The following is a 10033-nucleotide window of genomic DNA, read 5'->3' on the forward strand; positions in this document are numbered from 1 at the left end:
GTCCTTTATAGGGACATGGATGAAGCTGGAAACCATCCTTCTGAGCAAACTATTGCAAGGACAGAAAACCAAACACTGCATGTTCTCACTCATAGGTGGGAATTGAACAATAAGAACATATGGACACAGGGTGGGGAACATCACACACCAGGACCTGCCAGAGGGTGGCGGGAAGAGATAGCATTAGGAGACATACCTAATGTAAATGATGAGCTAACAGGTGCAGCACACCAACATGGCACATGTATACGTATGTAACAAACCTGCACATTGTGCACGTGTACCCTAGAACTTAAAGTAAAATAAAAAAATAAAAAAATAAAAAATAAAAAGACTTATTCAAGGCTGGGAAGAAAAAAAGGTTTAATTGGACTTACAGTTCCACATGGCTGAGGATGCCTCCGAATCATGGCAGGAGGCAAAAGGCACTTCTTACATGGTGGTGGCAAGAGAAAATGAGGAAGAAGCAAAAGCAGAAACCCATGATAAACCCATCAGATCTCTTGAGACTTATTCACTATCATGAGAATAGCACAGGAAAGACTGGCCCCCATGATTCAATTACCTACCCCTGGGTCCCTGCCATGACATGTGTGAATTCTGTGAAATACAATTCAAGTTGAGATTTTGGTGGGGACACAGTCAAACTATATCATTCTGCTCCTGGCCCCTCCAAATCTCATGTCCTCGTGTTTCGAAACCAGTCACTCCTTCCCAACAGTCCCCCAAAGTCTTAACTCATTTCAGCATTAACCCAGAAGTCCACCATCCAAAGTCTCATCTGAGAAAAGGCAAGTCCCTTCTGCCTATGAGCCTGTAAAACCAAAAGCAAGCTAGTTACTTCCTAGATACAATGGAGGTACAGGTATTGGGTACCATTTCAAATGAGAGAAATTGACCAAAACAAACAGATTACAGGGCCCATGCAAGTCCAAAATCCAGCGGGGCAGTCAAACTTTAAAGTTCCAAAATGATGTCCTTTGACGCCAGGTCTCACATCCAGATTACACTGATGCAAGAGATGGGTTTCTATAGTCTTGGTCAGCTCCATCCTTGTGGCTTTGGAGGGTACAGCCTCCTTTCTGGCTGCTTTCATGGGCTGGTGTTGAGGCTTTTCTAGATGCACGGTACAAGCTTTTGGTGGATCTACCATTCTGCGGTCTGGAGGACAGTCACCCTCTTCTCACAGCTCCACTAGGCAGCAACGCACTAGGGACTCTGTGTGGGGGCTCTGACCCCACATTTCTCTTCTGCGTTGCCCTGGCAGAGGTTCTCCATGAGGGCCCTGCTCCTGCAGCAATCTTTTGCCTGGGCATCCAGGTGTTTCCATACATCTTCTGAAATCTAGGTGGAGGTTCCCAAACCTCAATTCTTGACTTCTGTGCACCCGAAGGCTCAACACCACATGGAAGCTGCCAAGGCTAGGGGCTTCCACCTTCTGAAGCCACAGCCTGAGCTGTATGTTGGCCCCTTTCAGCCACAGCTGGAGTGGCTGGGATACAGGGCACCAAGTGCCTAGGCTGTACATAGCACGGGCACCCTGGGCCCAGCCCACAAAACCACATTTTCCTCCTGGGCCTCCGGGCCTGTGATAGGAGGGACTGCCATGAAGGTCTCTGACATGGCCTGGAGACATTTTGCCTGTGGTCTTGGGGATTAACATAAGGTTCCTTGCTACTTATGCAAATTTCTGTAGCCGGCTTGAATTTCTCCCCAGAAAATGGGTTTTTCTTTTTTATCACATAGTTAGGCTGCAAATTTTCTGAACTTTTATGCTGTGTTTCCCTTTTAAAACTGAATGTTTTAAACAGTACCCAAGCCACCTTTTGTATGCTTTGCTGCTTAGAAATTTCTTCCAAAAGATACCCTAAATGGGTCAGGTGTGGTGGCTCAAGCCTATAATCCCAGCACTTTGGGAGGCCAAGGCAGATGGATCACGAGGTCAGGCGATCAAGACCATCCTGGCTAACACGGTAAAACTCCATCTCTAATAAAAATACAAAAAATTAGCTGGGTGTGGTGGTGGATACCTGTAGTCCCAGTAACTCGGGAGGCTGAGGCAGGAGAATGGCATGAACCTGGGAGGCGGAGCTTGCAGTGAGCCAAGATTGCGCCGCTGCACCACTCCAGCCTGGGTGAACAGATTGAGACTCCGTCTTAAAAAAAAAAAAGTACCCTAAATCATCACTCTCAAGTTCAAAGTTCCACGAATCTCTAGGTCAGGTAAAAAATGCCACCAGTCTCTGCTAAAACATAACAAGAGTCACCTTTGCTTCAGTTCCCAGTTCCCAAGAAGTTCCTAATCTCCATCTGAGACCACCTCAGCCTGGACCTTATTGTCCATATCGCTATCAGGATTTTGGGCAAAGCCATTCAACAAGTCTCCAGGAAGTTCCAAACTTTCCTACATTTTCCTGTCTTCTTCTGAGCCCTCCAAACTGTTCCAACCTCTGCCTGTTACCCAGTTCCAAAGTCACTTCCACATTTTCGGGTATCTTTTCAGCAACGCCCCACTCTACTGGTACCAATTTACTGTATTAGTTCATTTTCACACTACTGATAAAGACATATCCAAAACTGGAAAGAAAAAGAATTTTAATTGGGCTTACAGTTCCACATGGCTGGGGAAGATCTCACAATCATGGCAGAGGGCAAAAGGCATTTCTTACATGGCGGTGGCAAAAGAGAATGAGGAAGAAGCAAAAGTGGAAACCCGTGATAAAACCATCAGATCTCGTGAGACTTATTCACTATTAAAAGAATAGCATGGGAAAGACAGGCTCCCATGATTCAATTACCTCTCCCTGGATCTCTCCCACAACATGTGGGAATTCTGGGAGATACAATTCAAATTGAGATTTGGTGGGGACACAGCCAAACCATATCAGAGGCTGAATATAGGACCCTAATCCCTTCTAGCTTGTAGGGTTTCTGCCTAGAAATCTGTTAATCTGACAGGTTTTCCTTTATAGGTTACCTGATGCTTTTGCTTCACAGCTCTTAAGATTCTTTTCCTTGTCTTGACTTTAAATAACCTGTTGACTATGTGCCTAGATGATGATCTTTTTGCAGTGAATTTTCTGGGTATTTTTTGAGCTTCTGGTATTCAGAGTTCTAGATCTCTAGCAAGGCCAGGGAAGTTTTCCTCGATTATTCCCTCAAATATGTTTTCCAAACTTTTAGATTTATCTTCTTCCTGAGGAACACCAATTATTCTTATGGTTGCTTTTTAAACATAATCCCAAATTTCTTGGAGGCTTTTTTCATTTTTTAAAAAATTATTTTTTCTTTGTCTTTGTTGGATTGGGTTAATTCAAAAGCCTTGTCTTCAAGCTGTGAAGTTGTTTTTTGTTTGTTTGTTTTCTACTTGTTTAGTCTATTGAAATTTTCCAGTGTATTTGGTATTTCTCTAAATGTCTTTCATTTCCAGAACTTGTGATTTTTTTTCTTTATGATATCTATTTCTGTGGAGATTTTTTCATTCATATACTGTATTTTGTTTAAGTTGATGTTCACCTTTGTTTGGTACCTCCTTGAGTAACTTACTAACAATTATCAACCTTTGGAATTCTTTATCTGGCAATTCAGAGATTTCTTCTTGGTTTGTATCTATTGCTGGAGAGCTAGTGTGATCTTTTGGGGGTGTCATAGAACCTTGTTTTGTCATATTACCAGAATTACTTTTCTGGTTCCTTCTTATTTGGGTAGACTGTTTTGGCAGAGAGATCTGGGATTCAAGGGCTGCTGTTCAGATTCTTTTGTCCCTCAGGGTGATTTGTTGATGTGGTGCTCTCTCCCTTTCCCTAAGGATGGGGCTTCCTGAGAGCAGGACATCAGAGATTGTTATTGCCTTTCTGGGTCTAGCTACCCAGAGAGACTACCAAGCTCTGGGCTGATGCTGGAAAATGTCTGCAAAGAGTCCTGTGATGTGATCTATCTTCATGTCTCCCAGCTGTGGACAACAGCATCTTCTCCAGTGGAGGTGGCAGGGAAGTGTAGTGGATTCTGTGAGAGTCCTTGGCTATAGTTTTGTTTAGTGTGCTGCTTTTCTCGAATGCTGGTTATGCTAACAGTGAAGTTGTCATGTGGACATATTCAGGACCTCTGGTTAGCTAGGATGTTGCAGGCAGCAGAAACGGCTGTTGTTTTCTCCTTCTTTGGAGCCGACTTGTTCTGTTATGAGTTGCTGTAATGGTTTGAGTTGGTTGGCCTCCAGCCAGGAGGTGGCACTTTCAAGAGAGCACCAGCTGTGGTGGTAGAAGGGGAATATAAGCTTGCCCTAAATTGGCCAGGATAAGTGTTCAAGTTTCTCAGGTGATGGGCGGGGCCATAGAGCTTCCAAGAGATTATCCCTTTTGTATCCCTTCAGCTACCAGGATGGGTAGAGAAAAACCATCATGTGGCGACAGGGTTAGGGGGGTTTGAGCTGCCAGTCTCTCCTCACTGGGGCTTGCAGAGGCCATTGTGGGAGACAGCAGGGTGGTTCTCAGGCCACTGGAGCTATGGTCCAAACGGGATTATGGCTACCTGTGCTGTGTTGTACAGGTGGCATGGCAGGCAGGGCTGAGATCTTGCCCCAGGCTACAAGCTTCCCTGCTGAGAAAGCAAGCAGGGCTTTCAGGCAACCTCTGCATTTGTATCTGCACTTCCTGTTTACCCCTCACCTCCTTAGATTCAGCTCAGAAAAATTTATGGGATCTTTTTCTCCTGTAGATATTTGTATGGCTCACTCTATATCTTCAGGCACCAACTCAAATGTCATCTATCGTGAAGTCTTTCCTGATTATTATACAGAACATAATCACATGCTCACACACAGAATTCTCTATCCTCCTATCCTGCTATAATTTTATCCATAGCATATAACATCAGATGTGTATTTATTACCTAAGGCTCCTAGTAACACAGAAGCACTAAGAAACCAGTGACTTAACTTGATCCATTCATTTTCCACCCCTTTGGTGCCTAGAAGACTGGCTGGGATACAGAGGTATGTAAAAAGTATCTGTTAAATGAACAGTTATTGAACGTCTAAAGAAATAAATGACCAAATTGGGTACATGAATGATGTATTTGAAAGCAAAAAAAAATCACAGACTATACAACAGGTTGTACCCTGTCACCAAAGAATGAATGACAAAACTTGATCATTCCTGCTGAGAATTTGGTCTCTCACTCCTACTCTGGGTCCTTTACTTTGTTTCAGTCATTATTGTTATTCTATATAGGTACTGTTGGAAATATGTGTTCCTTTTCAGAACCCTTGTTACTTGTCATAAAGTGCCTTGAAAGATTAATTTGCCGAAAGTTAAATTTTTAAAAATTTATTGAAAACAGTGCATTTCCTCCACCAATTTTCTTACCTTTCAGTACTCATAGTTCATTTCTATCTGCCTGTTCATTTTCTTAATAGAGAATCCATGTATTCATTTATTTGAGAAATATTATTGATAATCTATTATGTGCCAGGCAATGTTCAGTGAATGTATTCTCTTTAAGTTTAATGCTTTGTACCTTTTTCCCTGGCAACCGTGTTCTTTGTATGGGATCGATGTTTCCCTGAAACGTTAGTACTTTCTACATACTCTATTGATGGAAGGCACTTTCAGCAGGAGAAAAAAATCATTTTCAGCCCAGAGTGTAAGATGAAAATAGATGCCCCACTTTTTAGAAACATTAACAGCCTGACATTTCCTGTGTACACCGTTAAGTAAACTCCTAAAAACATCAAGTGATGTACATTACTGTTTCTTCATATTCAAGAAGACATCCTATAATATCATTAGTTCTGTTTAATAACAAATAGAAAATTATTAAATAAGCCAAATATTAGGAATGATTGGTGTAGAAATAATGAGAATTAAGAACTGGAGAAAATATTATTTATGTGGAAGTAAATGTGGAAAAAATACAAAAATAAAAACCAGGAGTTTTTTCATAATGGCTCTTGGTCATCTTTCAGATGCCTTTTAGATCATCTGAGTTCTGTTTTTCCTAGAGAGATAGCCTTTAGGTTACCAAGCTACCACTCGTTTCCTGATGCTGTAAAACTTAACTGTGCCTACTAAGCAACTTCTGAAGATAAAGAGAAATTTTCCCTTAGGGGATTAAACAGGGACTATATTAAGTTACAACAGATATTTAACTCCACCAATTGGTTGGTTGGTTGTTAACTAATACATTACAATTAATTTAACTTTATATGATCAAGATGTTGAATTGCAAGCCTGTCTGTTAGCCTCCTGCAGCAATAAAAGCTTTTCCTTCTGTTGTCCATATGCTGGAATTCAGGCTTAAGTGTGTGGATATGTTATTGGATGCCGGAGTGGTTCTTTATATCCTGAACTCACAAGGCCAGCTATGGATGTTTATTCTCTCCTACCTAATTCTGGGCAAATTTTGCTTCCTTCTCCAAGTATAAATGGATTGCATAATTTATTGCATTGTTTACAAACAAGAACATGAGAATACACACTACATTTCAATTTATGATGCTTCCCTCATTATAATATTACTTACTGTAGATCTGTTAGACAGAAATAATATTTAGCTCTTTAATGATCTGGAATGTGTGTTGGTGTAGAATGTATAACTATCCTGCTCCTGTTGTGCCCCTCACTCATACTGTATTGCCACTATCCTCATATCTTCAACTCTTAGGAATAATATTCCAAGTTCTACTTCAATACATTTTATTGTTATACTTAGAAATAAAGTTGTCTACTTTACTTTTCTGGATTATATTTCTCCAGTTTTGATCTCCAGGTTCTACTAACTTTATAACATCAATGGAGGAGATTTCTTTATTCTTCTAAATCCTGCAAATGTTTACATAGTACAGAAATCTTTGCCTTTAAAAAATAAGTTCATCAACAGTCTGACAAGAGACTTGTCTGAATGAAATTATTTTGTACATATTTTCTCTATTTCTTCTGTATTTATCAGTTAATTTAGGCTTCCAACCATTCTTGAGTTAGCTTTTTTCTTCATTTTTAATTTTTTTTTTAATTTTTCCTTAAGTTATTGGGGTACAAGTGGTATTTGGTTACGTGAGTAAGTTCTTTAGTGGTGATTTGTGAGATTTTGGTGCACCCATCACCCGAGTAGTATACACTGTACCATATTTGTAGTCTTCTATCCTCGCCCTCCTCCCACTCTTCCCCTCGAGTCCCCAAAGTCCATTGCATGATTCTTATGCCTTTGTGTCTTCATAGCTTAGCTCCCACATATCAGTGAGAACATACGATGTTTAGTTTTCCATTCCTGAGTTACTTCACTTAGAATAATAGTGTCCAATCTCATCCAGGTCACTGCAAATGTTAATTCATTCTTTTTTATGGCTGAGTAGAATCCCATTGACTGTATCTTTCCTTCATTTATGATGCTTAGTTTCACTGGATTCAAAATTCTTGGCTAATAATTGTTTTGTTTGAGGAGGCTGAAGATTTGCCTGGTGCTTCTGTCTTACAGCTCTTAAGATTCTTTCTTTTGTCTTAACTTTGGAACTTTGGATAACCTGATAACAGTGTGCCTGGGTGAAGATCTTTTTGCGATGAACTTCTTGGGTATTCTTTGTGCTTCTTGTATTTAGAATGTCTAGGTCTCTAGCAAGGCCAGGGAAGTTTTCCTTGATTATTTCCCCAAATATCTTTTCCAAGCTTTTAGAATTCTCTTCTTCCTTGGGAACACTGATTATTCTAAAGTTTGGTCGTTTACCATAATCCCAGACTTCTTGGAGGCTTTGTTCATATTTTCTTATTCTTCTTTCTTTGTCTTTGTTGGATTGGGTTAATTCAAAGACCTTGTCTTCAAGATCTGAATTTCTTTCTTCTGCTTGTTCAATTCTATTGCTAAGACTTTTCAGAGTATTTTGCATTTCTAAAAGTGTATCCAAAGTTTCCTGAATTTTTGATTGTTTTTTCTTTGGGGTATCTATTTCTTTGAATGTTTCTCGCTTCACTTCTTGTATCATATTTTGGATTTCCTTGCATTGGGCTTCACCTTTATTGAGTGCTTCCCTGATTAGCTTAATAACTAACCTCCTGAATTCTTTTTCAGGTAAATCAGGGATTTCTTCTTGGTTTGGGTCCATTGCTAGTGAACTAGTGTAATTTTTTGGGGGGTGTTGAAGAGCCTTGTTTTGTCATATTACCAGGGTTGGTTTTCTGGTTCCTTCTCATTTGGGTAGGCTCTTTCAGAGGGAAGGTCTAGGTCTGAAGGCTGCTTTTCAGATTTCTTTGTTTCACGGAATATTCCCTTGATGTAGTACTCTCCCCCTTTTCCTATGAATGTGGCTTCCTGTCAGTTGAACTGCAGTGATTGTTTTCTCTCTTCTGCGTCTAGCCACCCAGTGAGTATATCCATCTCCAGGTGGGTGGGTGCTAATGGGGGTTGTCTGCACAGAGTTTTGTGATGTGAACCATCTATAGGTCTCTGTTGTGGACAGAGACCATGCCTGTTCCGGTGGAGGTGGCAGGGGGCAGGGAGGTGCAATGGACTTTGTGAAAGTTCTTAGCTTTGGTGATTTAATGCTCTATTTGTGTGCTGGTTGGTTTCCTGCCAGGAGGTGGCACTTTCCAGAAAGCATCAACTGTAGTAATAAGGGGAGGAACTGCAGTGGGCGGGGCCCTAGAACTCCCAAGATTATATGCCCTTTGTCTTCCGCTAGCAGGTCAGGTAGGGAAGGACCATCAGTCAGGGATGGGGCTTGGCATGTCTGAGCTCAGACTCTCCTTGGGCAGGTCTTGCTGGGGCTGCTGTGGGGGGTGGAGGTGAGATTCACAGGTCACTGGAGTTGTGTACCTAGGAGGATTATGGCTGCCTCTGCTGAGACATGCAGGTTGTCAGGGAAGTGGGGGAAAGCCGGCAGTCACAGGCCTCATCCAGCTCCCACACAAACCGAAGGGTCGGTCTCACTCCCACTGTGTCCCCCTGCAACAGCCCCCAGAACATGTCCCCCTGCAACAGCCCCCAGACAGTTTCCAGGCGGAAAGCATAAGGGCTTGAAAACCTGCCCCAGGCTACCCACCTCCCAGCTGCCAAAGAAAGGGCTTGGTTCTTCCCCAGCCTGTGAAGTCTGCACACCAGATTTGCACCCTCCCCCGAGTTCTGGCCAGGAGGCTTCTCACCCCGTTCAAATTGTTATGGGGTTCAGCTGAGATTTCCTTCTCCCTGTGGAGTTTTACCACCTGCTCCTCCCCTCTTGGATCCCTATGGTGCCAGGCAGGCATGGGCTGCCTGGGGACCAGAGAGCTCCCAGGGCCTTCTTGCTGCTTCGTCTACCCCTGTATTTTGCTTGGCTCTACAAATTGACTCAGCTCCAGGTAAAGTCAGAAACTTCTCCCGCTAACAGACCTTCAGCTTCTCCAGTAGGGGTGTGTGTTCAGGAGAAGAGGGTCTCCCTTTCCCAATTCTGAAGTTGGGGCACTCACAGTTTTGCGGGGGGTCTCCTGGGTCGTGCAAGAGCAGTCCACTTCCTTCAGAGGGTCTGTGGGTCCTCTTGGGATTGCTCTTGAGTTAGCTTTATTAATTTATATTTTTCTTAAAATATTCTATTTCCTCAAGACTTTCAAATATATCACCATAGAATTATATGCACTGTAATTGCAAATTTTGTCTCTTTTATTAATCTCATTAAAATCTGCTCCTCAATTTTTATTGAGTATTTTTTTCCTTTTTCAAAGCATTGCCAGAAGGAGGATTTATCTGATTATTTTTTAATAAACAAGTTCCTGAATATATCTGTATTACTTTTCTATCATTGCTGTAACAAATTGCCACAAACTTGGTGGCTTAAAGAAACACAAATGTATCATTCTCTGTGAGTAAGCAATGTGACAGGAGTCTCACTATACTAAAATCAAGGCATCATAGGTCTTCACTCCTCTCTGTGGGCTCTAAGTGATGTTCCATTTCCTTGCTTTTTCCAGGTTCTAGAGTTCACCCCCATTCCTTGGTTCATAGGCCCCTCCTCCGCCTTTGAAGTCAGCAAAAGGCGAGTACTTTTCACATCACATCACTCTGACCTTCTGCA

The sequence above is a fragment of the Pan paniscus genome, chromosome 7 (assembly GCF_029289425.2).
Source record: "Pan paniscus chromosome 7, NHGRI_mPanPan1-v2.0_pri, whole genome shotgun sequence".
In the NCBI taxonomy this organism is placed as follows: Eukaryota; Metazoa; Chordata; class Mammalia; order Primates; family Hominidae; genus Pan; species Pan paniscus.